Raw genomic sequence first — 19,176 nt, 5'->3', positions numbered from 1 at the left:
CTATTGAAACAACATATACCTGAGTGTGATGTCCTCTTAGTATACCAAAACTGAGCGTATGTTAGTAGGTAGAAGATACGCGTGTGTGTAAGAGATATTTTGGATTTGAGTAGACAATTCTTGCCGCATTCGTCAATTTACAAAGTCAAGACACAATACGAGGGTATAATTAATTTCATTTCTATTAAAGTAATGGTGTAGACTAACACAGCTTAGTCTTAGTACCTATATGCCCTTTATAAAACATTATTATTATTTTCATAATGTAATCCGTGTATATTATTAATATAATTTTAACTTAATTCCAAGTAGATATTGCAAATGATTTTCAGAGAATGATAATATAAGATACAATTTAAAATGTAATGCTACTAATATTAATATACCTAATAACAATAAAAATAATAATTACGACGATAAAAAAATAATATAACAATGTAATAATATTTATTATAATGTTTTGTATGGAACATAAAATTTTAGCATATTATTCAGTTAAAAATCTCATTCATTTATTTTGTCATATACTATGTAAACTTATGTTTTATATATTTTAGTGTAGGAGAACATCATAAATAAAAAGTATTTCGAACTTTTTGGTTAAGAATGATCTCTGTAAAATTCTGTTAACGGCGTTAAATTAAGTTTTAGTTCAGTTAAGAATACTGCACGAACATATTCATGGTGTATATTTTTCATTTTAGGAAATAAAGTTTTCTCACAAATTTGTTCACACACGAGAAAATCTTTTAACGTGTTATACTGCTATAAACATTCATAAATCATTATATATATATCAATTTGTATACCTATTTTAAAACTGGTTATGTACCGACTAATTCTATAAGGATATGAGTTTCATACAAGTAATATTAAATTGTCTTATTTGAATTTTCTGGTTTATTTATTAAAATCATGTTAAAACACAATTAATGTTTTACGAGAGCATTAATAAATTATGTAAAATGTTAGGTTTTATTTTAATAAAAAATTTAATTGCAAATTAAAAAAAAAATCTACATTACTATAACATTTTTACAATTTTATAAAATGTTAAACTTTTGACTTTTTGAGACATAAATTATGGAATTTTAACAATATATCTCATCTACAAAATAAAATAAACAATTAACTATAGTTTTATGTATGTATATAGTATTATTAAAAAGTTGTGAAATAATATAAAAAAATCTTTTCCCCCTTATTCAAGTGCTTGTTATAAATTAACGTACATTATCTTAACCGTAGTTTGAAGTTTATTGAAATTTTCTAGAATGTTGAAGTGTCGTTCATTAAATATGTAGTAAATGTGATGATGTGCGTTCACAATTGTGTTCTTTCCAAAAACTGCACTAATCAAAGTGGTATTTAGAAAATTTTAATTGTTTCTTTGAGTAAAATATGTGGAGTATATATTATTTATTTATTACAGTCTTCATTAAGTTAATATATCTATCGGGTGTATACAGTAGCGTACTTATGGGAGGGGGGGCTAATGGATTGAAGCACCCTGCATTACCACATTCTTATTTTATGTTTTTGTATTCACCCATGATTTAATATTGTATCTTAAATCACGTATTTACCTATTTATCACAACCATAGTCTATAGATATCTATAATCTATGATTACAACCAAACTGATGTTACCAATAACCCAAGCATCGTTAGATTAGCTGATATTCCGATACCCGTTACATTTAAGTATAGCCTTATACAAAAATTTTTGGTTATGTGGATTGGAAGCGGTGATTATTATTATTTCTGATTTAAACTTCTCCAAAAATTGAATTATGTAACATTTTAAATTACGTTTTTTCAATAAAGCTACCGTTTTTAGGATTTGGATAATACAATTAAAAATGTGGGAAGCTTAGGAAGGCTGATTTCAAATAAACTTGACGACAAAACTGTTTTCAAAATTCTTATCGCTTTATTTTATCAATTAATACGTTGGACATAGAATCCTATGTTGCGCGTATGTTAGACAAATAGATAAAATCACTGATTCCAAACCTCTTTTGTAATTTAGTTTGCAAGCATTCCACATTTTCATGTTCTGTTTGATTAGTGATTAGTTTATTTCGAATTGGAAGTTCTACAACAATTTGCAAAAAAATCACCTAAGCGACTACAATTATTAGACTGAACCAAATAAAATTGCCCATTATTTTTGTTAGTTTCTTTTTGTATGTATAGGTTTGTTGTATGTTTTAAACTTAATATTAGTAAGAAATAAGAAACCACTTGCTTTATTTTTCAAGCTTATAATTTTGTGCCAAGTGATTAATTATTTATTTTTAAACCTCTCCTTAATGAAAAATTCTGCGTATATTACAGGCTGTATAGGTCAAAAAAGAGTGCAGTATATGAATGAAAAATGAATATTTCAAATGTCTAAAAATAGCCTTAAAAAAGCAAAATATTTTGAAAATTAAATTATGTAAAAAAATACCAATCTAAATAACTATTGAAATTTTTATGTATCTACGACTTATACTTTTTTAATAATAACAAATATTGAAAATTGTTTCAGGATAAATCGTTATCGTTACATGATTTCGTAAAAATTTAAAATTTAGACGCTCATAACATTTATTTCTATGATGACACATCGAGTTTTCTCTATAGCTATTTGAAGAAAAACTTATGGAAAATTTAATTCTGAATTATTTAACTTAAGATATAAATACAAACATTTTTATGAATTTGTAATTAAAAAATTATTTCAAATTTTCGATATTTTGATAAATTTCGTAAAATTTTGAACTTAAAATCCTTATAAAAATACTGTGACTAACGATTTTTAATTTTTTTTTTTAGCTTTAATATTCTAATTACTTATAAGAACCTTTGTTAGTATTAATTTTAAGTTTTTTTGGGCACCCTAAATTTTTTTATCGACATTTCAAAAATAAAAATACTTAGAGAAATCTAAAATTTCAGTTGTCTATAAATAACCCTAAGAGCAAAAATATTCTAATTTTTGACCTTTATAATGCACCAAGGATATTCAATTTACCATCGGAAACCACCCCTGAAGTTTAAATTTGAAACATTATTTCGACAAGTTATGATGATGTACACAGACAAAAAAAACATACATCATTGTAAAATCAATACTTTCATCACTCCTTTCTGAATCTAAAATATTAAAGATGCTCTATTATGCTATACGATTTTAAAACATATTTTTTAAATTATGGCGTAATATACAAAATAAAATTGAGTACTTAAATTATTTAATTTATCACCATAATATCTATTTTACCTAGATCGTTGTAAATACTTCACAAAAAACATGCAAATGCAAAGTCCAAACTCTAGTTGTTACCTTTATTTTAAGATACAATTAATAAATTAATTTATAAAAAAAGTGTCTGTATTTAATTAGTCTTATAAAAAAATATAAATAGAATAACGAAAAAGTCATAAATGAAATCAGAACATAATGAGAAATAAGCATAGAAAATTATAAGAATATATAATATTTATTAGTGCATACTTAACTACCGTGGCATCAAGAAATCTTATGCGATAAGACAAATCTGTGAGTGTCGACTTCTCCTAATTTATCCAAAAGCTTTTTAATTTTTATACATACTTTAATGTTAAATTAAATTTCTTTTGGTTTATCTTTATATTATTTATTTTCAATTGTATCGTGCATTAAACTGGCGCCAACTTATATAGTCAAGTCTGTTGGAAGACTGTATGCCTGTATATATCTGTATTAAATTAGTTGTCTGACAGTTTATGGTATTTATTTATTTTGAAATTCGTAATAATTTTATACTCGATAGCTCAAAAAATACATCGAGTGAAACGATATCAAGTTGCTCTGGTTTTTGTTGAAAATGATACACCATTATCACTGAAAAATGTTGTTTTATAAAAATTTCGAATGAAATCGTGGCAATCATTTTACTGCCAATTGCCAACCGTTGGCCAACGATTCGAAACTAGTAAAGAAATTTTATTACATTAATTGACTAATACTGGGAAGTATGGATAATATTTATACAATGATTTTTTTTGAAATAGATATTGATAATCTTTTTCTTCCTAGTTTCTTATTTAATGCATAAAATATAGCCGTAATGTTTAAAATATTTATAAATTAGTTATAACTTTTAATCCATAAGTTATATAGATATGTTCATGGGCGCCCATAGGTAACATTTTAGAAGGGGTCGAAATAAAAAAATTCTCAAATGTAAGATAATAAAGATAATAATAATATTATGGTAACATTTATTGAGCATGGTAAAGCCATAATATATTTTAACATAGATAGAGCTTTCTCGTTTAAGATCTTTCTCATGCATTTTAATTGTTTGTTTTTAGTTAAGAGAGTGATTTATACTGAGTACCAAAAAAATATATTAACCTGGTATCATATTACTTTTATTAACAATTTAATAATGGTTAGTAGAGTAACATAGTACACAATTGTATAAAAATTCAATAACATTACACGTATATAAACATACACAATATGACACTGTATAAAAACTAAAAAGTATAGAAACTTTGACAATGGGAGCAAAATTAAAAAAGGTCTTCATTATTCTTGAACACATTACTTAGAACATAGGTATATATACTATAATATACTATATACTGAAAATTAATACGGTTGACGTAACTGGTAAAGAAGGAAAATCAGCTATTATTTTAATTATATTTTCACTGGATAATTATATTTTATATCACTGTATCGTATTTTCATTAGTAAAACAGTTAACATTTAAAATAAAAAAAAAAACATAAAAATTGATGTTATAGTAATTTTATCATATAAATATGTATAATAGGGAATTGGAGAGAAATTATTGGTATGTAAGTTTTTTTTATTCAGAAGTAACTTAAAGTAGTTTTTATATATTTTTACAATATTTTAAGGAGGGGTTTTGGAGTCATCTTTAAAAATTCAAATGAAAATCTATATTTTTTAATATTATGATTTAAAAAAAAAAAAATCGTTTTTTATTTGAAATTTGACTACGACCTCTCCCCTCTCCTACATCAAATAATGTAAAAATATATAAAAAAAATATCAACCATTTAAATATTTTTAAATAAAAAAAACTTTCGTGCTAAAGATTTTTCTCTATTATAAATATTTAAATGACAAAATAGCAATAGCATATATTTTGAAATATCTTGTGTATAATATATAAATACAGTCATATTATTTTAGTAAAAATCTATTTGAGTAAAATTTGTAATTTTCGTATAACTTAATATTAATCTTGCAGTTTTTGTAATGCAGAAATCAATTTTGTTCAAACATTAAAATGTGGAATACATATGATGTGTTATAATATAATATGTAAAGTTTATATACACTGATTATGACGTTTGTCAATTATTTGAATATAAATATGAAATAGAGTTGATTTTCGTTAATGAAAAAAATATATTCTAATATTTTGGTTTGATTGATTATATTTATTTGGAATATGATGTATGTATAATATATATTAGGTTTTATGATTAATAATTAAATCAATTTTTATCTTTTAATGTTTTTATAAAAATAATTATCAAGAAAAAAATGTTACTGTATCATACTATAAATGGTATTGTAAAGATATATATACTTATATGTGGGCGTGAATTTACTAGAGTGGAATATCCGGCACGTACCCTGATTATAAAAACCATGACCACGAATTTTTGGTAATAATGGTAATAATATTAAAATATTTTCAAACAATAATAGAATTCAAAAATACTAATAGCATTTGGTCCTTGCATATAAAATAGTTTAAACGTAAGATCCAATGGCCATAATCGAGACGTGTTCTAGCTAATCGTGATTTATTTGAATTTATATGAATATTTTTGGGATAATTATTCGTAATTTTTGGATTGCTAATAAAATAAATTTGACTTATAATGTGTCGTAGTATTATTGTTAGAACTTGCTAACTAGGAAATGTAAACAGTGTTCATTTTGAAATGTTGTGTCATTTTATTTGATAATTTAATTATTGATTTATCATTTGTTTAATTTATATTTTACGAATAAGAAGTACTGACGAAATTACTTATGCGCATTCACTTTAGTAGTATACGCATCATAATAATAATTCTATACGATATATCGCCTGTCGGTTCAATCTAGAAGTAATGAGAATAATTTGTACACTAAAATTCTAATTGGTAGTTTCACATTTTCAATTGCTCGCGGACTTAAGGGATTGTTTGTAGCATGATATTGAATCTCCCGGTCAGTAAGCTAGCTATATTTAAGTCACGCGGCGGTGACTCCGCGAACTATTAAATTAATTCGTCTGGGTATTGTTGAATTAACCTTTTGGCTGTAACTGAGATTTTGGGTGCAGTCTATAAAAGTACTCGAGAAATCGAACCATATATATTTTATCTATAACATCCATGTATCGGCCGTCGTACCACGATTTTTATTGAAAAAAGTCATAACATTTCATGTAATCGGATCTGCACAACGATCGTGTGTCAATTATATTGGTCACGTCTCGATAAAATAATACGTAAATATACATAGTGATCGAATTACTTGTACATATTATATTATACTCAATATCAGTGGCGGTTATCTTAAAAAACATAGGTTTAGCGAAATACAAAAAGTAACTGCTCGCCAAGGGGGTAGCCTCTTCCTTCCCACCTACACACCGTAATCACTGGTATAAAATATTTACATGCTTGAAGGTAGACATTGTTTGAGTAAGACTTTTACTATAGGATGGCCACCACTGTTCAATATTATTCACTGAACTGGTATACTATTATGTATCTAATTTTGTATGGTATATAATATATTTCAGTGTCGTAATTTAGTGAAATTATTTTTTGTGGGAAGTAAACATAATACATATTTTATATTATATCTAAAAATGTATATAGAGGGCGGATGAGATGACGCCATTCTTCCTCTCAAATAATTATTTGCAACATATGTATATATATGAATATGAATATTATATATAGGTAGTAACAGTGCTTGAAGTTTTGTAGAATAGTAAAATTAGTGAAAACGTTTTAAGTATTTAAGTTAGTATTATTCGTATTAAAATGAGAAAAACGTTAAGTTAACCTATATAATATTTTATAATAATAAAATTATTTGAATGATAAATTAGTGAATATTGATTACATAAAACGCATACGAAAAATACCTAATATTCAAGCTTAAGCATAATGGTTTAAAAAAATAAAACCGTGTTTTCGTATTTAATGAATAAAACAGTACTTTAAAACATGCTTTAAATAGTGGAGCAAAACGGTGTATTTACTCCCACTTTAAAATGTAGACGGAGAATATATGTGCTATATAACTAGGAAAATGATTCAACTTAAATTAATTGTAAGTATTTCATAATATGAGACGAACATGTTTTTAAATTTCAATATGACATCCTTTCTGCTTATGAGACCACTAAAAGTATAATAATATGTTTTCTTTGTATTTACGAACTTTACCGTTTTTTTTAAAAACTTGATCGTCTTAAAGTTGTAAGTAAGTCTCACTAAGTTATAAGTTTTATTGTAATTTATCGCTCTATTAAGTTTTCTATTTTATATGGCATTAAGATTATAAATTATATAATATATAACACCATAATATAAGTAATAATTCTTTCTGTTACTATCCAATATCCATATTATATTTTATTCAAATCATCTTAATTACACGTATTTTATAATGTTACGTATACTACTTTTATTTGATTGGAAATACTAAATAGATAGTCAATTTATGCTGAAAGCCAAAAGGTGAAAAAAATGATAACCTGTAATGACCTAAGTGATTATTTTAGTATCCATTTTTGTACATTTTATATATAGTCTGTAAATATAATGATATCTTTAAACATTTGATATCAATATTTTATGTAAAAAGAAAATATTAATATGTGTACATTTTACAATTTGGTATAAGGTTGAGGTTGAAATGCGATTCATAATAGGCAGGTAAATTTATCACGTTCAAACATGTTTTTGTAAACAAGGGATATTTAGTAGATATTTAAAATTTGAATACATATAATTTTTGTTGAGTATAAATATTTAAAATATTAATTATTATATTTTATTAATGGAAAATAATGTACTAGACCTACGATATGTCTCATAATGATTTAAATTCTATTTTAAAATGGTGGGATTATAGATTGTTCATAACTTTCATTAATTGGTATTAGATAGTTTGTAGTAAGTATATCTAATACGTTTTTGAATATTAACAATTGGATGTTTAATTTTGTTTGCAATAAATGTTCTATATTTTTAACAGTACTAGCGGTATATGTACTATCTATATGTAGAGTATATTCTTTTTGATTTTTAAAAGGTATAAAAAATATCATAAAAATAAGATCTATCATCTGGGAAATAAAATTATTAGAGACCATAGGTTTTTTTGTTACTAGCATAAATTGTATGATATAATTTATAACTATAGATCTGAGTTCACAAAAATAGTAAAAATGTAATCTAGCAAAACTGATGTGATACATCCGATCTATGGTATGGCCTATGTTATGCTAAAGTAGGGATGATAATTTTTGTGTTTACCCGAGTGTTCCTATGTTGCGAGGGAAGTAACATTTATAATGCATAATAAAGTTAGTACTTAGTAACATAATAAGATATTACTACAATTTCCAGTATTTTCTACTGCTAGTAATTATGTTTGTTTTTGTATCTTCAGAGATATGCTGTATTTTCGATAACCGTTTTTAACAGCTGTGAAGTGAGTTTGTTTATGTCACAACATTTTCACTATATCTTGGTAAAATGTCAAAAAAAGCTTTGCTGTGTACAGTTAATAATATGTGATAATATTATTATTACTAAAGAATTTAATATTACCTACATTACAAGCTATTAAGTGGCCTATTCTGTATGAAAATTATAGCAGCTTTTTTCCTGTTAACTATGTATATAGAGTTTTAAAAGCGATTAACGTCCTCTATTTATGGTTTACTAAAAGAGAATAATTGTTGTGTAATTTCTACCCTTAATTTATTATATTTGTTTCTTGGGAATTATTTAAGTGACAATGCAGCCGACTACTCATTCGAATAGTGGTTTATATTAGCATAACAGTAATGGGATTACGGTCAGATAGTAGTTTCATCTAATTTCTGGTTTTGAATAATATATTACTTAACATAATACACCACATTTTTCTATAAAATTAAAGATTTTAATTATAATTTATAGTCGTTTTACCGAATACTTGTATTTATTTCAAACATTTAAATTTTTATTCGTTTTATTAAAAAAAATCTTTAACTATTAAATTATTTATTTTTGTACTTTGGTGTTTGAAATACAATACTGTTTAATTATAATATTTTTGTATAAATATTAAATATAGATAATTATTATTATTCAAGAAGATTTTTTTTTATATGTGTTGAATAATTATAATATAATAGTAGTGTAATAAAAAGTTTTCTTGTGGTGACGTCTTTTTTTTTCTTTTTTTTTTTTAATTTTGGAAATTAGTTATAACCTTTTTTGATGAATAGCGTGTTAAGTTCATTTCTGTGGTTTGCTTACAGATTAGCATTCCACAAGAATATGAGCAAGTACTGAAAGTAAATTAGTTATTTTACATCATTGATAGTAATTAATTGAAGAAAGTAGTGAGGAGTTCAACAATAAATTTAAGAGTAAATTAAATTAATTTAAAAAGTTAGTGAAAAGTTTAAAAGTATATTGCTGTTAATACATTTTTTTTATTCGAAATGATATCAAAATTGGTTTTAGACTGAATGTATTTGGTTTAATTTTAATTTTTATTAATTATATTTTTTAAGTTGATGGGATACTTAAAATGTTCTTTGTTATCACTAGTTTAGATTTTTATTCGATTTTATAAGTCTAACTCTCTTTATTCAAAATATTTTAAATGCAAAGTATTTATTCAAAGACGTATAAATTTAAAATATGGTTATTATTATTATTTTTTAAATTTATTTTTACGGAATTTACAGTTTAGGATATACAGATTTGAAATATTCAGACAAGGTTTAGTATTCAAACTTGGTCGTTTTCATTATTAGACTCAATACATATTGAAAATCTATTATCATTTATTTTTTGTTTGAGTTTTACAGTTCTTCATTTATATCAATTTATATTTAAGGTTAGGTTATTACTTACTAATTTACTTATAATGTGTATTTGTTTAATTTGAATTATGATCGTTATAAGTTTATAACGTACGTTTTGTCAGAGTATTAAGTATTTATTATTTATATTTTATCAAATTTAGGATTTTTTTAAGCTATTTGAACATACGTACAATTATTATATTCAACAATATGTAATTCGTTATTTGCATAATAAACTAGATACTGAATATGTGTAACTAAGGCTGTAATTTGATTAACCTTAACATTAAAGAATGTTGGAGATAATAAAAATAGTCTTTTGGGTATTATGTATGGGTATATATGTACACAAAATAGAAATATGCATAGCTAATAAAATATGTGACAAAATTCTTATAATATGTAAAATTAAACTATTATTAACATGGAATAATTTAGAAAATGCATTATTAAATACTGGAAATCCTAAGGGTACAGTAGTATAATATAATTTTACATAAAATAATTTTATTTATTATTAGATTAAAAATACATTAGTTTACTTAATATAAATATGTAGTCATTAGAATTTGTAATTTTAAAGGTTCAAAACTGAGAGATTGTTATGTGAAAAGTGTGTATCTTATATTCAATGTTCGGTCTTATAGTAATTGCAAACTTTTCTTAAAGTTTAGGAGTGTGTAAATATATTACACGAGATAATATTAACAACAAATCTTATATTTGAATATATATATTTTTGCATATTTCATACAAGTGCTGCTTGTGAAAATGTATTTTTTTAACGCTTATTAAATAAGTTAATAATTGGTTTTAAAATTCTTGATGTGATAAAAATAAAAATTATTCAACTATATTATAATACGTTAAATAAAATAAAATATTTATAAATTAATTTCATATTTCGATCTACTAAAGATATTTATTAATTTTTTTATTTAATAACTTACAAAAATTTCCGTTGACTTGATTGAAAAAATAATGTGTATATAAATGTTAACTACAGTCTATATTGTTGTTACCAATTCATTACTCATCAGTCGTCATAATATTTCGCAGTCTTGTAAAAAAATACTTTTAAATTTTTATTTAAATTCAGATACAAATACATCTATTCAAAAATTATTTTATATATGTTTTAATTAGTTTTAAGAAAAAATAATTCAGAATAAATATTTTTTTAATTTCACTTAAGTGAAAGTTTATTATTTATTTGTACAAGTAGGTAAACAATTTATTTTATACTTATTAATTGTCAATTTAAAGTTTTAATGTCACATCTAATTATCATTAAAAGTGTGAACTACTCACTTCATTTTACACTGAAAAAAATGAAATAAATAAAAATGTGTTACATGTTAATACTAAAATACCTAATTTAACATTGATTAAACAATAAATGAATGTTAATGAAATACAAAATAAATATTTAAATAAATGTTAAATGATTTGATTTTATCAATAAAAAATCAAATAATATATGATGATTATTAAAAAACAATATGAAATGTAAAGAATAAATTTTTTGGATTTAGAAAAGTAGGTTAGATTTTCTAATTTAAATATGTCCAAAATAGTATATAAAAACTCTTTTTAAATACGTACTTTATCAAAAAACATTTAAAAAGTATTCTGATCCCAATACAATTTTTAAATATATCAACTCAAATACTTAATATATTCTTAAATACTTAACAAGACTCATATTTGGTTTGCTAGTTGGATATGTAAATAATTTAAGATTTGAAAAATACATATGTACTTATTGTACTTATTTTATTAGTCTTTATTCCCGGCATATACTTAAATTGGATGGCTGACAATGTTTATCCATAATTTATTGTTTATTGGACCAGTATGCTTCAATTATTTGTCGAAATTTTAAATTTAACAATTATATTTTTGATCTAAAGATAAATACGGATTTACTTTTAATTTTCTGATTAAGAAAATTTTAAATTTTAGTTGGTTTGTCACATATTTATTTAAATTTGAGATGATTTTTTTTTTTATTAGGTTAGTTAATTTTTATAATCATATAATTATAAAAATATAAGTATTTAAAATCTATACTATTTATACAATAACTTTATATTAATAACCATAACTTATATTTTGCGTTGACTAATTACTAGTTCATTCGTTCTAAATATATGTTGTGAAACCTTAGAAAATGTTGACGACTGTTTATTAATACTATAAACTAGAATACTTAATCTCAATTTTGACTTGTTGAATATATTAAATGTTAATTATAAACTAATAATAATGTTAACATGAAATGTTATTGATTTGTATTATATAACAAAACATAATATATAAATACACTTTTTACAATGTTTCCTTTAAGTCATAATATTATGTAGTATAGTCATATTACATGCATTGTTTATTTTAAAATTTGTGATACTTTACTAAATTTTAGTTTAAAAGTGCACACGTAAAAAGAAAATTAAAATTAAAATAATCTTTAATATTATTAATTTAATTTGATTTTCAAAATTATAGATAATACAATTTTGTTTGGCTTAAGAAATATGATGTTATCATTTTGAGTTATTTAAGATTTAACAGTTGGCAGGCTTTTTATTTAATTTGATCATATTTATATTGGTGATACTCTATTTATTATTTCTTTGTGCATAGATTAATAATAAACATTACCAAACGAATATATTGGGATTTCGATTATCTTATTTAGTATACACATAACATGATTTTATTGATAGGTAAAACGTGTGAAGATGATAACAGCGTTGAGTTCTCATTTTTTTGTTACCTATCTTCGATTTTAGTCAGAATTTCGGTTTATGAATAGGTATTACGTTACCTTTATTGACTTGTCTATTTTTTTTTTAATACAAAATTCTATTGTCGTTTCTTAAAAAAAATAATTTAAAGTTATTGTTTTCTCTTATGATTTTTAAGTTTGTCTTTTTTTGATTTTTACAAATTATTATTTGTTAGAAATGTAAGTTAAGTAGAGAGTTTGACTTACCCTAACTATTATTTATGTTTAACTTTCGATCGCTGAACCTAATCTATGTATACATGTAAATGCAATTAAATTATATAAGAATCACAGTGTACGTGATTTAAAATTGTTAGATAAAGATTTTTATAGTAAAAAGTATTTTCTGAAAAATAAATAACACATATTTTTTTGTAAAAGCATTAGTTTTCACACCCTTTTTAGAATCTTAAAAAGTATCTATATCCATTTTCTGAATAAAAAAATATTAAAGTAAATAATTTAGTTAACATGTTATTTAGTCATTCTTATTTTTTTTTTAGTATTTTTGAAAATGTGTATATATATAATATATATATATTTTGATAGTCATTTGTTTTTAAATAGATTTTTACAATACGCGTGAGTGTTGTAAATTATTAGTGGATTTTTATAGGAATGAATAGACCTTTCAATGAAGACATTTCAGCGTGGGTGTTTGGTTTTCAGCTAGTTAATATGTGCTGTTAATACTTATATGTTAGATGCCTTTCAAAGTCACCAGGGATGTGGGTTATAACTAGTTCCTTCACTAATGAATTGCGGCGACTTTGGAGACAAGAGGGATAGAGACATCAGTATTAAGTATGTGATTTTAAGACATAGTTGGGAGCTTTAATTGTTTGCGGAGGCACTTTGACTAGAAAGTTTGAATACGATTTATGTTAGAGGTTTGGTTGAGCCCCAGAGTTAGATCTCATAGGTCCATATTTCTCGATTTTAAAATTTAAACTGATATTATCAGGATTATACTAGATGAAATTTACTACATTACTAATTTACAGTGTATTTTTAGTTGTAGTTTTGCTGTTTGTTGTCTACATTTACCTAACTAGTTAATGATTATTGTACCACTTTTAATGTAATAACACTAATGAATATTTTTAGTTTGACTCTAAATAGAAACTATTACCTACTGTTGATAAAAAAATTACCTACTTTCAGGAAATCCAATTATTTTATGAAATTGAAATGTTTAGTACCTAGTCAATGATTATAACTTTGTTGTAACAGAAGAAATATAATAGATATTTCTTGAAATGTTATTTACGATTTATTCAATTATTAGATGTTTAAAGACATCAATGATGAATATACTTGCATTTATTTATTTTTGATTTTAATTAGTAAAGAATGATATCAATAAAATGTTCATATTTTGGCTATTTAATTTTCACTCATTCAATAGGTATTAGCTTTTAAATAAGAAACGTGTCTTCTTTATACTTTAAACTATTGATCTAAACACATTTATTTATTATTCTAACAAAATAAGTAGGTACTTATAACTTAATATTTTCAGAAATATTTGCTATCTTATAATTTTAATTATTTTTAAATTTGATTTTTTTTTTTATGTCAAAATAATTGAATTTCTTAAATAAATATTGTTTAAGGTGCTTAACATCATTAAATTTAATATATTTTTAAAATTATTCTATATATATATTTAATATAATAAAATATACAGAAATTTAAAAAACGAGATAGGTAAAAAAAAAAAAAATACTGTTACAGTTAATTGAATTAAAAAACATGAAAAAACTATAGATTTATGAATAAGGCTTATGTAATTAAGAAAAAAAACTACAAAGTTCAAATTATAATAAAAATTAAGTTTTTTATAATTATTTAATTTAATTTTTAAAAATCATACGGATTATTTAAAAAAGCAAAATTGATAAATATTTTAAATACACGTTTATCAGAATAATATTAGTAACTTAAGTTTGTTTTTTAAAAAAAATATTATTTTTTATTAAACTGAAACTGTAATTTTTTACAATAAAAAAAAACAAAAGAAAATCGTTTAAAAGTAAAATAAATTGTTATTGATATTTGGTTTACTATGCATTTAAATTGAATATAAATTCAATTTTCTCAAAGTTATTAAACGAACTTTTTATGATACTTTTAATCATTAATTATTTATTTTTATGAGAAATAATAATAATTGTTTATTTATGAACCGTTTAGAAAAACAAGACGAGCACACAGTTTTATTTTTTTGAATTCGATGATTAATCATAGTTATTTATGTTATTTTCTATTTTTTCAATTCTTAATTACTCAAAAATAAATATTACTAGGTATTGTATTTAGGTATAAACAATTTTCCTTCGTGAGATCTCAGGTAATTCCAGCCTTACCAATTTTGAAATATTGAATTATGTAAGTAATATTGACTCAACTGGATTGTGAAATAATATAATAGTACGAATGGAAAATTTTATAAAATATTGTACTTGTGTATATAATATACACAAGTCAGGATTGATGTCATCGTAAGATCTAATAACTTTTATTTCATACAATAAAATATATAACTTATGAATATTTACAATATGAAAATGCTTTGTTGAAAATAAACTTGAAATATAAAAGAATCACACCTGAGTTTACTCTTTACTGATAAAATTTCAAGTGTATTGAGAAAAAAGTTTTATTATTTTATATATTATTATAAAATATGTATGTATTTGAAAAATATCTAATACTTGGAGAAATATATGCTTTATCGGTTTTGTTTTGTATATTAAGCCTTTTGATATCTAAATGATAAAATATGTTAGTGACATATTGGCATATATAAGTGCATTCTATTTATTATGCTCAGACCTCTGATTTAATTGAAGTTTTATTAGAATTTCTGATTATGTAAATTATTTAAAAGAATTATTCATAACAATATCAATTTATTAAAATTTTCTTAAAATTTCATTCACAAAATATTAGTGCCTATACTATGAAATGATAATTCATTATTATTCAATATCTAAGTTAAACATTTTATTTAATAAATACTTTGATTTAAAGTCATTAAATAAAATTAAACATAAAATGTGAATTTTTATCTTAATTTATTTCGTTTGAAAAAGAAAATCTAAATTAATTACTACACAACACCGATTTGTTAATAACAGAATCATAAAATCTTCAAAAGTCTTAACTTTCCCCCTCCCTCCACTATATGGAGTTGGATATTCGTCAAAATTATAGCACTCAGCAAAAAGCACTGCAAACATTTGATATATTCATAATTTATAAAACACAACTATGAGGATATTGCAATAAGCACGATAGCTATTAATCTCTTAAATTTTCACTACATCCACTGAGACCGTTTAAAAACATCCCACATCATAATATTATATATGCCTTTCGTTTATCAATTGAACATTCTTAACCCCCATACATTTTATAGAATATACAATTTCGGATAATATAAATATTAATTTTTACTATGGTTTATGTATTATGTATATAATCATATAAACGGTAGTCTTTATAATATATTACGTTTAAGTTCAAAGTCCTTAATTTACTCACTGTTATTATAATAAAAAATGCGAATCTCGAACAAATATTGTTGATGAGAAATAGTTATGGCAATCGCTGAGAAAATTATAAACACAATATAGAGTATAAAATTACATTTGTATTATTAGTTATGATTGTTGGTGAAGTGTATTGTTGTGTTATGACGTGTTAAGTCTTTGCAAACGCGAGAGTTTTTGTTACAGGTACAATTGTTATATTTTATGGATGCAGGCAAAAAGTGTATAATACTGAACCATAATGTACCTCTTGATATTAATCGAAATTATGCTTCTGTTTGTAAACTCTTTAATTTAGACACGTAAATGACTGTACAATTAATGAAGAGGAGCTAGGCAGTGAAAAAGTTTGAAAGTTATTTATATATAGAAATAATTTCAAGTAATTTGTTTATACACACATTATTTGGTGGTAATATATATTATATGTTTTATTAGTATTATAGCACTATTATTTCGTTATTAACACCAATGTAATAATTAACGAGTATTTTATTAAGTTTTGAATAAATTATAAACTTCATAATGTATATAATTGTTAATTTGTTTTTAGCGTTAACGTGGTATTTTTTTTCTGCAGTAAAACTATTTTTACTTTTGTCATTATTTTTATCGCACAATTTTTTTTCAAATAGGTTTAACCTAATTATTTATGATAAGAAAAAAGAATGCTTTTTATGCATCGTTTTTTTTTTGTTTTCTCTCTTTGAATAACACTATTTTGTTGAAAAGTGTTCAAAAGAATAAAAAAAATAAAATAAAAATTCAGGCATAATTCTTCAGCTTGATGTTTCTAAGTGTTATCGAAGAAAAAGTTTTTGGTTTCTAAGAAATTGTATCTTTTTTTTCTATTTATTATTAAAGTTTTTACCGCAATAATATCGTATGTTTTTTTAAACAAATTACTATTAAACTTCTTTGACGATATTAAGTTTTTAAGAAATACTTTAACAAAACTTACACAAAAGTCTGTAACTAATTAACCGAAGGGTGTGTAAGAATGTCGGTTGATCTATTTATTTGTTAACTAACTATTAATTACTGAATTTCAGCGTATATGGTAGTAAAATAATGTACATTATACCATTGATAGTTATCTATATTTATAGTGTCAAATAAACACTGTTTATATGTTTTTGAACAATGCATTTTGCATAGAGCTTTTGTAGAAAATAATCGGCCTGGTAAAATCTAAATTTCCCTCAATTTGGCTCCGAGCCATTGACTACGGAGAAATGTGTACATAAATACATAGTTTTAAATCATCAAAGGAATGGCGATAAATAATGTTAAATTATTATTTCCTTATTTTAAAATGTTACAATAGATGTATACAACACTATTTGAATTATATGTAAACATAGAGTTTTACCATAATTATAAATAATCCCTAAATGTACATAATATTTATTGGACCTATATTCTTCTCGGCATCATTCGTATAAATTACAACCACAACGAAAATGTTTATCAATTACCATAATTGATTAATGCATATTATGTATTTTACAATAATTGCATATTTTAGACTGTGCTCTTGTATACCATACATTTTAAATGTCTATTTTATCTATAAATTGAAGTTACTATTCATAAATGTGTATCGGTCATCATTCTATGTTATTTATTAAATAAAAAGTGTGTATAAGTATCTATGGTATTATTTAACTTACTAAAATGTTTGTTAGATTTTGATTTAATTGTTAAAAGTTATAGAATAGCTTAACATGATATTAGTCCTCATTTTTCTGTTTGTATAAAAAAAGTTAAAAATAAACTACTTAGAAAGTCATTGTAGAAAAAAAAAACATTTAGAAGTAACATAAAAATATTACTAAAATTATCAAATAAAAACAAAAGAATATTTTTTTAAGAATAAAAGAATTTTTACGGCCATTAATAAAATGAATATTCTGTAGTTAAAATTACTAATGATTTTTAAGATGCGTTTTGCATACAACTATCAATATTACTGTAAAGTTAAAATGAAAAAAAAAAATCACAAAATGGAAATGATAAAACAAGCATATTTGTATTTGTTACAAAATATTTAGACATTAAAAAAAAAAAAAATAATAATTAAAAAGATAAAATAAAAAAAAAGCTAGAAAAAAAGTGTATTTATATATTTGTTAAAATAAAATCATTGATATTTGTATGTTTTTAAATTGTCCAGCTCGTTAATATTATTGTTGTATGACGAAATATAATCAACTAAAACGGTATATGTGGATATTGATAAATATGGTAAATGTCGTATTCTCAATCGTATCGATCTTAAAATCAATAAAAAAAAAAAAATAAAATAAAGAGTAAACTATTGAATTATGGGTTTATTATGCACCTTATATGTGTATTGTATGTATACACTTAGTCCAGTTGAATTATTATAACCAAGATATCGATTGAATTTCGTTATAAAAACGTTTGAACTGAATTAACTTTAAGTTTAATAACATAGTACCAAGAGATATATTTTAAATGTTCATATTACATATTTGTTAGAAGTGCCTTTATTTTATACCTATAAAGTAAAATATTTATAAAACCACTCGAACGTTCGTTTGTGATTTTTGAAATACGATTCGGGGTATCAACTTATTTTATGAGCGAAATTGTACATGTAGAGTAAATATTTTGAGAAATACGGAATAAACATTAAAAAATAATTTACATAACATAATATGTTATACATTATTTTTATCAAACC

General features: G+C 23.1%; 2 protein-coding genes across 2 annotated transcripts in view; one reads left to right on the top strand and one right to left on the bottom strand.

Moving 5' to 3' along the window:
* The window catches only part of LOC114124785 (glycosyltransferase 25 family member), a 67,512-nt gene that overhangs the window by 6,641 nt on the left and 41,695 nt on the right, over positions 1-19,176 (top strand). The gene's annotated exons all lie outside the window — the stretch shown is intronic.
* The window catches only part of LOC114124786 (trace amine-associated receptor 3-like), a 35,843-nt gene that overhangs the window by 2,984 nt on the left and 13,683 nt on the right, over positions 1-19,176 (bottom strand). The window lies entirely within an intron of this gene.

Source organism: Aphis gossypii, chromosome 2 (assembly GCF_020184175.1).
Source record: "Aphis gossypii isolate Hap1 chromosome 2, ASM2018417v2, whole genome shotgun sequence".
NCBI lineage: Eukaryota > Metazoa > Arthropoda > Insecta > Hemiptera > Aphididae > Aphis > Aphis gossypii.
Note: the sequence above shows the minus strand (reverse complement) of the source record. Positions and strands in the feature narration are given on the sequence as shown.